We start from the raw sequence: 14,873 nt of genomic DNA on the forward strand, positions 1-14,873 counted from the left end.
GCTGAAACTGTCCTCCCGATTTCGGGGTAAAACGTGGCTTCTGCTGAGCTCCAGAATTGTACTTCCCTTGTCCATACTTCCTCTTACGGTTTTCAATCTGCTGCTGCTTCCCTTCAATCATTAAAGCTCTATCTACCAACTCCTGGTAGTTGTTGAAGGTTCCTACCATTAACTGCATGCTCAGCTCATCATTCAGTCCTTCCAGAAACTTCTCCTGCTTGGCTGCATCTGTAGCAACGTCATCTGGAGCATAACGTGCTAACTTGCTAAAGTCCTCCACATATTGGCCTACGGTGCGTTCTCCTTGGCGTAGGTTGCGAAACTCACGCTTCTTCATAGCCATAGCTCCTGCTGAAACATGGGCAGTACGGAAAGCTTGCTGAAACTGGTCCCATGTGACAGTGTCAATAGGGTGTGTGGCTGTGTAATTCTCCCACCATGATGCCGCGGGTCCATCAAGCTGATGTGCGGCAAAATGCACTCTCTCCGCATCTGTGCATCCTGCAGTGGTCAACTCCCTTCCAACTTTGCGGAGCCAATCATCTGCAACAATCGGCTCGGTGCTGCTGGAAAACACCGGCGGATTTAGCCTCAAGAAACGGGCTAAGTGATAAACAGGTGGTGGTGGTGGGTTGTTGTTGTTGTTGTTGCCTTGGTTCTGTACTAGCACGTGCATCAGGGCATTCTGCTGCTTAATCAACTGGGTGATCTCCGGTGGGAAAACAAATCCGGTGTCGAGTCTCGGAGGCATCTGATAGGTTTAGAAAAGATGAGAATTTAGAATAGAATGAGGTCTAGAGAGAAAACACTACCCATATGCTCATGAGACAAACACAATCAATATCACTCAATCAAACAAGGCATACAATCGATCTAACTATCGTTACAAAGTGCTCGGACTATGCTATATACATGGGGAATACTACTACTGATATGGTGGTCTACTAGAAATTTTGATCGGTCGAAGACTCCATGATATCTGCTCCAGCTTCATCAACAAAGTCATCTTCACTGGGGTCCGAGTCGGTGTCGTCGATGATGATGTAGTTATCCGGGCAAGTAGAATCGTCATCTCCTCCTCCTGGTGCTGGGTCTCCCATGAATACTCCGATCTTCTTTATCAGGTCGTCGTTCTCCTCCAACAACGTGGCGATCTCCTCCTCATATCCATCGCACGTAGACTTGAGTTCTTCCTCCAACTCCGTGATCTTGGTCAATGCCTTCTTCAGATCTATCATGTCTGCGCACATCTGGTTCTCCTGGCGACGAATGTGTTGGTTTTGCTCCTGGATGAAAGCTGTAATTGATCCATCCTTCTTGGTGCTGATCATCTCCCATTGCTCATCCCGGCGTCCACAAATCTGATAAATAGTATCCTTAAGCTCCCTGTGGTAGACTTCTCCAATGCATCCCATAGTAATGTGGGCTTCCATGCTCTTCCCTAAACTCCAGGTTGGTGCATCAAAGGAAAACTCTATAGGCCCAGTGACTGGCGTAAATGTCCTTCCTGGAACTTGAACTTGAATCTTCCAGCGCTCCTCTTCGGGTAGTGTAGCGTTGTAAGTCCCGGTGAAGCTTGGTATTCCGATGTTCAGGTACTTAGTGACTTCCTTCAAGTGTCGTCCAAAAGGTGTATCTTCATCCGGTTGCATGAACTTGCTCCTTGCATCCGCCATTCCTAAAAGAGTAGAAAGTGGAGAGGAGTCAGAAATGAGAAGAGAGTAGTGTTCTAGGGTTTAAGCTTAGTGGTCGTGTCCTACAGTCAGCGTGTCCTCTGATACCACCTTTGTAGTGACCAGACCTCAAACAGTCTGTGCTGCTGTGCACCAGTGTCATCCCTGGATCAGTAATGCTGACACGCACAGTACTTGGAGGATTTATAACAGAGTAGCAATCATACACTTATTACATCGAGTATCTCAAGAGAGAAATAAGTATGTAAATATGGCTTAAGGCCATCTAAATACGATAACAGCGGAAGACTTGGAAGATAAGTGAGTCCATCAACTCCAACGGCATCACTGAGTATAAGACCACGACCTAAGGCATCTTACTCGTCGTCTGAAAAGTCTGCAACATGAAACATTGCAGCCCGAAAACGGGTCAACACATGGAATATGCTGGCAATGTAACACATAGAGAGTAATGAACAAAATAATGCTATACTACATGCATATATGGCTGGTAGAAGGCTCTATGGTTACAGTTTTGCGAAAAGCTAATTTTTCCCTACAGCAAAAGAATAAATTTTTATTTAACTATCATGGTGGTTGTTAAACATTGAGAATGGTTGACAGCATTCTCAATCCCAATTAAGTATCATCATTAACCCAACAAAATTAATTAAAGTAACATGATGAGATTCACATGATAATCCAGATAGTAGATACTCAAGATGTCCATAACCGGGGACACGGCTAACCATGATTAGTTTATACACTCTACAAAGGTTTGTGCACTTTTCCCCACAAGACTCGATCGCCTCCGCTTGATTCTCGCACTACATGATGTTTGAGAAACGGATGACCGAGACACAGTCTTTCAGAAACAATAACTCTTTACTCCGGGTGGACAGTTACACCTACTTTCCCCTACATCCGCTAGCCCACCTCTTCAAGAGATCATGTAACCTACTCAACTATGCTAGAGCCCATAATAGCTTGTGGCTGCACACAGAAGTTTCTAGCACGAATAATCTCATGATCCCTTTGAACCTGGGTGGCGGTCCAAAAGAAAAACAGGCAATCCTGGAATACCCAGGTACCACAATCCACCCAGATGTGAGTTTTAGTTGCCACCTTAAGGTTAACCATTGATTAACAATCTCACATCTGTCATGGTAACACTCAAACCCAATCCACGTCTACTAGCGTAGCATAGCAATGTGAGCGAACGTAGAAGTAACTCCCAAGGGCTTGATAAAAAAACAGGTGATAGGTACTACCTCAACTACTTCCCAATTCCCACAGTTTAATTAGATCCTAACCATGCAATGTTTGAGGGTTGATCTAATGCAATAAAACTGGGTAGTAAAAGAGGTAAGATCAAAGTGTTACTTGCCTTGCTGATGATCCGTGAAACCTAGAGATTCGAAGTAGCAAGCGGCGCACTCCGGGTACTCTATCGCAAACAAACAAGCATACAATAAGCACTCATCTAATGCACAGGTAAAACTCAAATAAAGAACTAACCAGAAAGTTCAACTTAAGAACTCCGGTTTGCAAAAAGAATCAAATCAAACGAAGCAACGAAAGTCAAACGGCGAAAGAAACAAGCTTCATTTACTAATCTGGATCTAAGTCAAATTTTACAGTAGAAAAAACTTGTTTGAGTAGGTTAGACGGAAAGAGAATTTCGAGACGAAACTCTAGGCGCTTGAATCGCCTGATTCCGATAAACGAGCAAAAAGATAAACTAAAACGAAAAACAGATCAGAAATCGCGATCTGGGAAAATCGCGGATAATCTGACGAAAAATAAAACTGACGAACAGTTAAACGAACGGGCGTTCGTTAACTGCGACTATCCGACGAACACGTTTGTTAAAACGAACGGATCGGCGAACGTTCACTAATTAACTAAACCGAAAAAAATAAACTGATCTAATAAAAAAATAAACCTAGGGTTTCAAAAAAAATAAAAAAAATAAACCGAGGCGGTTTTTGAAAAAAAAACGGACGGTCGTTGGCGGGTGCGGCTACCTCGTCGGGGCAACTCCGGCGGGCTCGGGGGGTGCGGCGAGGGGCGGCGGGGCTCGGGGAGGCGACGGGCGACGTCGAGGGGCGGCGTGCGGCGGCGTTCGGGCTCCGGGCGGCGAGCTCCTTCGGCGGCGGCGACTCGGCTCCGGCGTCGGCAGCTTCGGTCAAGGCGGGGAACGGGGTGAGGGAGGCGGCGGGGTCGGGCGGGGATATATAGGAGGGGGGGTGCCGTGGGGGAGGGGTATGGCGGCGTCAGCGTCGTCCCCGACCGGGACTCGGGCGGTGGCGGGAGCTAGGTCTCCGGGAGGGAGACGGCTCGGGCGGTGGGCTTGGCCGTCGGCTGGGCTTCGGCCCAGTCGGCGCGCTCGGGATTTTTTTTAAATTAATTCCGCCGAACCTAAAAAAAATCCTAGAAAAATAAATGAAAATCTAAAAATGCCAAAATAAATTTTCACCGTCTAATTGAAATAATTAGAACGGGATGAACATTTTCTTGGCCCAAAAATGCAGTTTTGAAAACGTGCAATTTTTCTAATGCAATAAAATTGCAAATAAAATCCGAATAAAATCAAATATTTGATTTTAATAATTTTTTACTCCAATATTTCAGTTATTTTGGAGAAGTCATATTTTCTCCTCTCATATATTTTAATATGAAATATTTTTCGGAGGAAAAAATAAATTAAACCAAAAATCCTCGTTTCATTATTTGATAAAAATCAAATATGAAAACCGGGAAAATCCCCAACTCTCTCCGAGGGTCCTTGAGTTGCTTAGGATTTTCGAGGATTTGCCAAAATGCAATAAAATATGCTATGCAATGATGATCTAATGTATAACATTCCAAATTGAAAATTTGGGATGTTACACTCTAAAAGTAAGCCCCCAGCACATTCATGCATGTTTCATCTTTCTCTCGCGATATATACAATGACGATCATTGTATTTGAAGCGAAAGCACGATACATACATTGGACTTCAGAATCCACTCATTACGGTCACCATTTATGTTTATTGGTTATTATACAGTCACGGGCTCACCGTACAACTCTGTATTTGCTCAAGACACGACTAGTTAACCAGTTAAACGCTCCACGTGGCACCTCTAGTGTTGCATCACATTATCTCACTACCATCGGGTCCACCTGTCAGCTTGTATCTACTCTACATCTACAGTTTTGTAAAATATAAAATACACTCTTATAAAAAACAGAGTTGGTGATGATGGTGTGCCTGCCATCCTGCAATATAGGCCGTCCTATTTATATCTGACAAATAGGAAAGAAACTATGACAATTTTGCAAAAAGGTACCCACACACCTCTCCACATTTGCAAATTAGGCCTTCCCTCGTTCATCCTTTTCTCTCACAAGATAAACTAGTCATACAAATGCATCTTGATGTTACATGCAACGCATGGGCATCTTGCTAGTAAGAATGAAAACAAACGACAAAAAAATATTGGACGGTGGTTCAAAGTCATGACCGCGGGCACAGCGGACAAGGTGGCCTTGTATTGGTATGATGAGCCGTCTGTTTTAACACATAGGAGCTGGTGTGGTGATTATACACACACGCACGCATGCACACGAACTGCATGCACGCAACACTCACACGAACACATGCACCCACGCACGCACGCAACACTCACACATACAAACGCAGCCACGCACGCACGCAACACTCACATGCACACACGCAGGCATGCATGCACACACCAGTACACCACACGACCAACACACACTCTCACACTCAAGTGCTCAACCTACACGTGCATGCACACACATCAGGCCCTGACAGACACATACAAAACCAGGTGATTCCCGCGCGCGGGGTGGAGTCTTGTCGCGCCTGCATAAATTTGTGTTTATCTGACCTTTTCCCTATGAAAACTGACAGGTGGGACCCACAAGGAACGTGGTCAATTTAACTAGTCAACATGGTGCCACACAGACTATTTGGCCGGTCAACAGAGTGCAATCCAATGCTGAACCATGAGCAAGTGACCGTATGATCACCGCAAAACGTATATAGTGACCGTAATCAGCTTATTCTGAAGTTCGGTGAACGTATTACGCTTTTCTCTCTGTAGGCCCTCCAAAACTACATCTCTACACATTCTTGCATGTTACTTCTAACAACTATGCTATACAGCACTACTACTACACTCTAACACAATAAATCATATGTGTTTTTAGTTTTACTAGATATCATATTATTACTTAATTATTCAGTTTGCATACATTAAAATTGCCTTTGAAATGTATGGCGAGTATCATATACCGCGCGGGAAAAATCCCACCCTTTCCTATTTAATCGGGTTTGTATCGATGGATCGTGCGAAACCGCTAAACTACAGTACTATACAGTACAAGTGACAGTTCACTGGGCCGTCGTGTCGTGTACTCCTCCGTTGTAAGAGTGGAGCGCTCGTTTTCATAAATCTTCTAGTCCCTTTCGCCGACATGTGGGACATCACGCTACTGGGTCCACATGCCATACCGGAATACAGTGCAGAGCAGCCGGGGTGAAGCACCCAGTCATGGCGCCGGCGTAGTAATGAGCAATGAGGTGTCAAATCACAAAGCTGCACCTTTCCCGCAGTTAAGTTGGAGGGATGAAGTAATAATGCTAAAAAAAGAAGTTGGAGGGATGTCGGGTGGTTGGTGCGACATATGCCAAGGGATGGTTATCATTATGGGAGCCAATAAAACGTCGTCGGTGCCCGGAAACGGGATGAGGCGAAGACATGCACGCCGGCGAATCTTACCCAGGTTCGGGGCTCTCCGAGGAGATAACACCCCTAGTCCTGCTCTGCGGGGTCTCCGCATGATCACTAGATCGATAAAGGGTAGCTACAATCGCTCCTAGAGCTGTTGAGATCAAGGGAGAAGAAGAACAAGGCTAGCTCTTGCTTCTCTCTATCTATGGTGTGTGTGCTATGCGTGGGTGCGAACCTAGCAGCGAACCCTTTGCATGGGTGCTCCGGGGGGTTTATATAGGCCTACCCCCCGGGGGTACAATGGTAATCCGACTGGGAACTGGTCCCAGCCGTCAGTGTCTACGCTCGCCGGCTTCTCCGCCGGCTGCTGGGTCCCGCCGGCTGGTGGGTCCCGCTGGCTGCCGGCTACTTGGTCGACAGGCCGGTCCACCGCCTAGGGTCTTGTCGGCGGCTGCTTACTGTAGCCGCGCCTCTGATGATGAGGGCTTTGTCGAGGTGAGCGTGGCTAGAGTGGGCCGCCTCGGGGGCTATCACTATAGCCTCACCTCGTCTTGTCTCCTTAATGGGGCTCCTGCTTCGAGGAAGAGAGTAGCCGGCTTCTGGAGGCCGGCTATACTCTTGGCCGACTAGGAAAAGCCGGGCCGCCTTCACGCCTCTCTCTGGCTGAAAGGGCCCGCAGTCCTTGGGCCGTACAGGAGTGGGTCGTGGAGGACATCGAGGCTAGCGTGGCTACAGTGCCGAGCCGCACGGGAGACGTCCACCCCGTACGGCCTCCTGTAGCCATGCCCGCCTCGGGCTTCGGGGGTCGTGGGCCGCACTGTGGCCACACCCCGTCACGTCGCCGTTATGTAGGACAGGTTGTGGTCTTGGCCGTCTCCTAGGAGTCGGCGTCCTTCTTGGCCGGCTCCTTGGAGTCGGCCACTCCGTAGTCGCCCTAGGGAGGAGTCGGTGAGGCTGGGTCGCCTTCCGGGAGTCGGCTTTAGTGGTAGCCGGCCAGGGAAGGCGGCCCAAATGCTTGGAGTGCTTGAAGGCCCAAAGGCCTGATAAATTTTCCGAAGAGCCAGGGGTAGTCGGTTAGGCTACCCGTGGCCATTTACTCCGACAGTAGTCCCCGAAGCTGATTGGGCTTCGAGGTGGAGTGGGGTTCAAGAAGCTTGATCAGCTTCCTATCGTGACAAGCTGGCAGCTGGGAGCCGGCCTTGGTCGGGCGCGCCGCCTTTAGTCGAATTCTTCCGGAGTCGGAGGGCGGGAACCCGCTAGCACGCGCACCGGGCCGCGGGCCGGCCGCGGGCCGCCGGCGAGCCACGTGGCCGGAAAGCCTGCCAGCCCACACGCGTGACGGGACGTTGCCGCAGGGAGGGGGCCCGTCACGTCCGCGCCCCGGCCCAGGCGCGGATCCTTGGTATCCCGAAACCGCCCGCACGTTCCGTGCGGCAGTTTCGGCTCGCACTTATGCGTAATAAACGCGAGACGTGGGGGGCGTGGGCGCAGTTAATTCCACGTCTCCTCCCCATGTCTGGCCTCTTCGGCCTCGTGAGGCTATAAGTAGGGGGAGGCGGAGGGCGGCAGGCCCTCGCACGCTCCTCCTACTTCCACCATCTTCTTCCCTTGCTCGTTCTCGCGACAGCGCCTCGCCGCCACGCTCTTCCTCCGCACGCTCCTCCGCCGCCGTGCTAGCTTCCGCTATGCCTCCCCACGTAGAGCACCTTGGCGGGGATTGGGACGGCTCCATCGTCCATAACGACCACATCGACTTCCTCCGCGACACCCGGCGTCTGCCCAGCGCGGACAAAGTGGAGGTCCGCCTCGCGCCGAAGAAGGAAATCAGGCCGGCGCCGCAGGAGGGCGAGCGGGTGGTCTTCCGCTCGCACTTCCTACGCGGCTTCGGACTGCCAGTGAGCGCATTCTTCCGCTACTGGCTATAATTCTATCAGCTCCAGCCGCACCACCTCACCCCCAACGCGGTGGTGCTGCTGTCGGCCTTCGTCACCCTGTGCGAGGGCTATCTTGGCGTCCTCCCCACCCTCGAGCTCTGGGGGGAGTTCTTCTAGTCGAAGCTGGGCACGCGCGTGCGGGGCGTGCCGGCTCAGACCGGCGCCTTCATCGCGTCGCGGAGATCAGGCGCCGACAACCCCTTCCCCATCATCACGCTGATCCAATCGGTGAAGAAGTGGCAGAAGTCATACTTCTATGTGCGGAGCATCGCTCCCCAGGGCGACTACCTCAACTTGCCGGCCTACGTAGCTGGCCCACCGGCGGGCAGGCTGCCCCAGTGGTCCTTCCGGGCCGTGACGCTGTCGCAGGCAGGAAACGCCGCCATCGCCCGCCTGCGGGTGATGGTCCAGTCGGAGGGCCTGACGGGGCCCGACCTCCTGGTCGCGTTCGTCACGCGCCGGGTCCTTCCGCTCCAGAGCCGGCCTCATCTGATCTTTCAGATGAGCGGCCAGCTCGATCCGAGCCGAATGTGCACCAAGGAGATGTCGCAGCACGATGCCGTCGACATGGTGAATTACCTCGCCAACTGCCAACTTTCCGAAGACTGACAATTCGGCAAGGAGCCATATAGCCGTGCCAATCCTCCGCCTACGGTACGCTCCCCTCATCTCTTTTTATCTCTCTCTCTCAGCTTTGTCGCCGAGTTCCTCTGGGCCGGCTCTAACTCAGTCGGCTTGCTCTTTTGACAGAGTCCTCTGCTTCGGCCGACCGGCGGGACAGACGTGGAGCGCTGCTTCGTCCCCGACCGGACCGAACACGACCAGGAGGACCCCGAACTGGGGGCGGTCCATATGGAGGATGCCGTCAAGCCGGCCGGTGGCCAAGCCGGCGGCGAAGCAGGCGGCTCCGGGTTCACCGCTACCTTCGACGACTGGCCGGACAAGGACGAAACCAAAGCCGTCCCGCACCGCGAGCCGGCATACGGACGCGGTGCGGGCTCCTCCAGCGCGCAGCCTGCTCGGGGTAGAGGCCAGAAACGTCGCGCCGCCCAGGGCATGTTTGGCAGCCGGACGAAGAAGCCCAGGGGTGGGGCGGCAGCCACCAGGCGGGAAGAGGCGGCCGCGAAGGCGGCTCGCTTCCGCAAAGTGGTGAAGCAGCCGCAGACTGTGTCGGTGTAAGTTCTCTCTTTCTATGTACTCTCCTTCTTTCTTTTCTTGGGTGGTTCTTGAACCTTCGTCTTCTTTTTCAACGGTCAGAGCTCCGCTGTCACTTGAGCGGGCGGCTGCCGGCTCCGTCGTCGAGTCGCCAGGGGGCTCTGGGAGCACCACCCGCCGCGTAGATCCCCGTGCCGCCCTCCTGGAGGCGACAGAAAGGAACGCGCGGGAGGTGCGGGAGGAGCAGGAAGCGCGGGAGGCGGAGGCACGGAGGGCAGCCGCCGCCCAGGCAGCTCGGGAGGAGGAGGCGGCGAAGGCGCTCGCCGTGGCCGCAGCCAAGGCCCAGGCAGAGGCCGAGGCCGAGGCGGCGGCAGGGGAGGCTTTGATGGTCACCCCCCTGCGCACCATGGCGCCAGGGGACGTGGATCCCTCGCCAGGGGGAGCCAGCGGTTCCCAGCCGGGGCTGGGAGGAAGCGGCGACGACGTCATCATCTTGGGGGAGGCGCCGGGGCCGACTCCTCCGACTAGGGCGGCCCAAGGCGGCTAGCCTGAGTCTGCGCCCGCACAGTCGGTGGAGGGCGAGCCGGCCGCGGGAGCTGAGGTGGCGGTCCGGGTTCCGCCAAGCCGGCGTGCGGGGAAGGCCGCGTCGGAGCCGCAGAAGGCTGCGTTGGAGCCACAGCCGGCCGTGGGCTCCAGCTCGTCGGCCCGAGACGCGGAGGCGGCCAGCGCTACCTCGGGGTGGACGCCGGGCGGAGGAACAGCCGTGGTGAACGTCGCTGCACAAGACGTCCGGACCCGGCTCCAAAGCCAAGCCGCGGCGCTGAGGCAGTTCACCGACGAATTCCTCGCAACGCGGGCAACCATCCGGGTCAGCATTCCTATCTTGTTCTTTCTTGATCTTGATTTCTCTTCTTGATCTTGATTTCTCTCGTGGGGGCGCGTCAGCGCACCCACTGGGTGTAGTCCCCGAGTTCCGAGTCGGCTGCTGAGCAGGCGGCTTGGAACTTCTTGGAGATTTTGTCTTTGCTGCTTTTGTTCTCACTTCGGTCTTCTGTCCGTCTTGCAGGACTACCACAACCTCCGAGCGGCCGCCTTCAACTCCCAGGCTCGGGAGCTGACTCAGAAGACCGCCGATCTTACTGAGAGCCGAGGTATGTGACTTGATCTTTATCTCATGTGGGGGCGCGTCAGCGCACCCACTGGGTGTAGTCCTCGAGATTCGGGCCGACTGCTGAGCAGTCGGCTCGGATCTTCCTTGATGATTTCTCATTGTTCTTCTTCTTCTTCTATCTCTGCAGCGGCCAACGCCGGTCTGAGGGCACAGCTGGGGGAGTCCCAGACTGCTCTTCGTGCCAAGGACGCGGAGCTCACCGCCTTGGTGCAGGAGCGCGACCGCCTGGTCAAGAAGCTGGCCGACCAGGAGGAAGGCCACAAGGCGGCGCTGAAGGCTGCGCAGGATCGCGAAGGCACCCTCCAGGCCGAGTTCGAGACGGAGGCGGCCGGCTGGGCAGAGGCCAGGCAGACTCTGGTCTCCGGCTATGGCCAGATTGAGGATCTAGTTGACGGTAAGTCGTCTACCCCTTCGTCCTTTCTTGCCATCTGCCACTTTGGCTTGTTTTTCTGATTTCGGTGTTTTTCTTTTCTTTTCTCCTTCGCACAGAGTACTTCCCTGGCTACTCAACTGCCGCCAACCAGGCCATCGAAGCCCGTCGCCAGGCGAAGAGGCAAGCCGGCTTCGAGATCTCGCCAACCGCCGGCCGCTCGCTGGAAGAACAGCTCCTGGCGTTCCAGGCTCGCATCCAGCCGGCTCACAGGCTGCTCCGCCGGCTTCAGCGCGCGGGATCGCAGGTCTTGGCCGCCCTCTGGCCCGGCCAAGTGGTCCCTCGCACCCCCAGTCGGACCGCCGACTGGCTGGAGGTGGCAGTCGGCCGCTTCGAGGCTTGGAAGGCGTCAGCAGCTCGCTCCGGCGCCAGGCGGGCGCTGGAGTTCGCCAAGGCCTGGTATCCCGGCCTGAACCTAGACCAGCTGGCTACCTGGCGGCAGCAAGCCGACACGGAGCTGGAGCCGGCGCGGCCGGCCATCATTCGGCGGGCTTCAGCGATCGCCGACTACACCGACACCAACGCCTTCGCCCCCGAGGTGGACGACAATGGAGTCGCCCAGCCGGAAGATTGGTTCGGGCTGGACCCGGCGTACGGCGAGGACTCGGCGGAGGAGATCGACTCCAGCGACGAGGGCGAAGAGGAGGAGGAGGAGGGTGAAGACGCCGAGCCGGCTGGCGGAGTAGCCGGCCAGCCTGACCGCGCCTCCAGCACTACGTCGCGTGTGAGTGCGTCTCCTGCCGCGGGAGGTGGTCAAGCCGGGACCAGCTAGGCGGCCACTCCTTCAGCCGGCGAGGCCGCCTTCACCGACCAGCTCGGCCTTCCTGTCGCGCCTTAGTCTTCTTTCTTTTGTTTTCCTGTCTTGTTACTTTTGAACAATGTTTGGTTAAGTCTGCACAATTCCACCCACTGGGTGTATTCAAACTCAAGTCTGTTGCCAGCCTGTGGGCGGCTTTATGTATATAAGTTATGCAATCGGTCTTTCCTTGTACTTTCGCTTTTTGTCCTTCGGCTTTTTTCCTTTGCCGCCCTCCCTTGGTTGCCGCCTCCCTAGTCAAACAGTTGCTCTGCAATCTGTAGCCGGGGAGTGCCTAGCCGATTGAGGAGGGGGAAGTACTTTTAGCTTTGCCGGTCTTAAGCTAAGTTTTTTAGGAAGCCGGCCAGCCGGCTGTTTTGACAGCCGGTAGGCATATTTGGAGGCCGTCTCTTTGCTATATAGGTTAGTTGTTCCTTAGCTGTTTTTCGTGTGGGCGTCCTTTCTGTCTTCTCTCTTGCTAGTCGGACAGTCAGTTCTTTGAGCTGCGACTTTCAACAAGAGAGGACTTGGAGGCCGGCGCACTACTTTGCTGACTTCGAGAAGAACTTTGAATATAGCTCAAGGCGGCCAGTCCCCGGGCCGACTAGTCGGACCCGGTGCCGGACAGGAATTCGAAATGTAATAATACATTCATGGATATGATACTCGTCATTCATAGATAAATAAAAGGCAGTCCCCGAGTACTGTTCGGGGGGCTTGTTGGTTTGTACTTAATACAAAAGTAGTAGCGTGGTACATACTGCTTTTCAGCTGTAAAATCGTCTTAGGAGGTTTGCGTTCCATGGTCGCTCCGACTCCTTGCCGGAGTCGTCTCTCTTGTGTGCTCTTGGCTTTTGCGCGTCGATCAAGTAGTAGGAGCCATTGCCGAGTGCCTTGCTGACGACGAAGGGGCCTTCCCAAGGGGCCGAGAGCTTGTGCTGGCTGGCTGTTCGCTGGATCAGCCGGAGCACAAGGTCGCCCTCTTGGAAGGATCTTGGCTTGATCTTGCGGTTGTAGTAGCGGCACAGGCCTTGCTGGTAGATGGCGGACCGGCTGAGGGCTAACAGCCGGCCTTCTTCCAGTAGGTCGACGCCGTCTTCTCTTGCTTCTTTGGCTTCCTCCTCCGTGTACATGGTGATCCGAGGCGAGTCGAACTCGATGTCTGTTGGGATGACAGCCTCGGCACCGTACATAAGGAAGAATGGAGTGAAGCCGGTTGACTTGTTGGGTGTAGTGCGCAGACTCCAGAGGACAGCCGGCAGCTCTTCGAGCCAGCAGCCGGCCGATCGCTCCAGTGGTACAACCAGTCGGGGCTTGATGCCGGAGAGGATAAGTCCATTAGCTCGCTCGACCTGGCCGTTTGACTGCGGGTGGGCAACGGACGCTAAGTCCAGTCGGATGCCCTGCGTCGCACAGAAACATGCCAGTGCGCCTTTGGCGAAGTTCGTGCCGTTGTCGGTGATGATGCTATGCGGCACGCCGTACCGAGTAGTGATGTCGGTGATGAATGTCACGGCAGTCGGCCCGTTCAGCTTCTTAATTGGCTTGGCTTCAATCCACTTTGTGAACTTGTCCACCGCAACGAGTAGGTGTGTCAAGCCGCCGCGGGCTGTCTTGAAAGGGCCCACCATGTCCAGTCCCCAGACGGCAAAAGGCTAGGTGAGGGGAATGGTCTTGAGGGCAGAAGCCGGCAGGTGTTGTTTGGAACTGAAGACTTGACATCCTTTGCAGCTCTTGACTATTTCTTTAGCATCCTCCAAGGCAGTCGGCCAGAAGAAACCATGGCGGAAAGCCTTGGCCACGAGGGATCTTGAGGCGGCGTGATGGCCGCATTCGCCTTGGTGGATATCTTTGAGGATTGCCACTCCTTTTTCTGGCTCGACGCAACGCTGGAAGACTCCAGTGACGCTGCGCTTCACAAGCTCCCTGTTGATTATTGTGTATGCTGCGGCTCGTCATTGCACTAGTCTTGCTGAGATCTCATCGGCCGGCAGCTCTCTGCTGACTAGGAACTTGAGGATGGGCTGGGCCCATGAGGGGTCTGTGACTTCTTCTGCTGTTAATGTGGCCACCATGACTCGGGTGGGTGGGTTGGGTGTTGCATTGGAGTCGACCACCGCTTCTTGTGTCGTTGCAGTCCCCGGGCCGACTGCTGCAGTCCCCGGGCCGGGTTCTGAAGTCCCTGGGCCGGGTGCAACTACGTCAGTCCCCGGGGCAGTCGTCGAAGTCCCCGTGCCGCCTGCGGGATTTCTTGAGCCGGATCCGGCTGTTTCTGGCGCAGGCGGTACGAAGATGGAATCCGACTCTGGAGACGGCTTGATGGACGGCTTGAGGAGGCGCTGGAAGGAGACGCCAGTCGGTATGGCTTGTCGGGTGGAGCCGATCCGTGCTAGGGCATCTGCTTGGTCGTTGTCGGCCCTTGGCACGTGAAGGAACTCGCACCCTTCGAAGTATCCGCTCATCTGCTGGACGAGGAAACGGTAGCTCGCCATGTTCGCGTCCTTGGCGTCCCAGTCGCCAGATGATTGTTGGACCACTAAGTCGGAGTCGCCGTAGCACAGGATCCGGCGTATGCCTAGCTCTTTGGCTAGCCAGAGCCCATGTACGAGCGCCTCGTACTCGGCCACGTTGTTGGAGGCGGCGAAGTGGATCTGCAGCGTGTACTTGAGCTTGTCGCCCTTGGGAGAGGTGAGGACGATGCCGGCTCCCAAGCCGGTGTGCATCTTGGACCCGTCAAAGTGCATCCGCCAATGGGTAGAGTCGGGAGCCGGCGGTAAGTACTGGGTCTCGGCCCAGTCGACGAGGAAGTCGGCCAATGCTTGTGACTTAATGGCGGTGCGGGGTTGATAGAAAATCGTGTAGGGCGCCAAGGCAATGGCCCATTTGGCCACCCGGCCGGATGTATCCCGGCTGCCTATGATCTCGGCGAGCGGGGCAGTGCACACGACCGTGATGGGGTGCTCTTGGA

This window comes from Aegilops tauschii, chromosome 1, assembly GCF_002575655.3.
Source record: "Aegilops tauschii subsp. strangulata cultivar AL8/78 chromosome 1, Aet v6.0, whole genome shotgun sequence".
In the NCBI taxonomy this organism is placed as follows: domain Eukaryota; kingdom Viridiplantae; phylum Streptophyta; class Magnoliopsida; order Poales; family Poaceae; genus Aegilops; species Aegilops tauschii.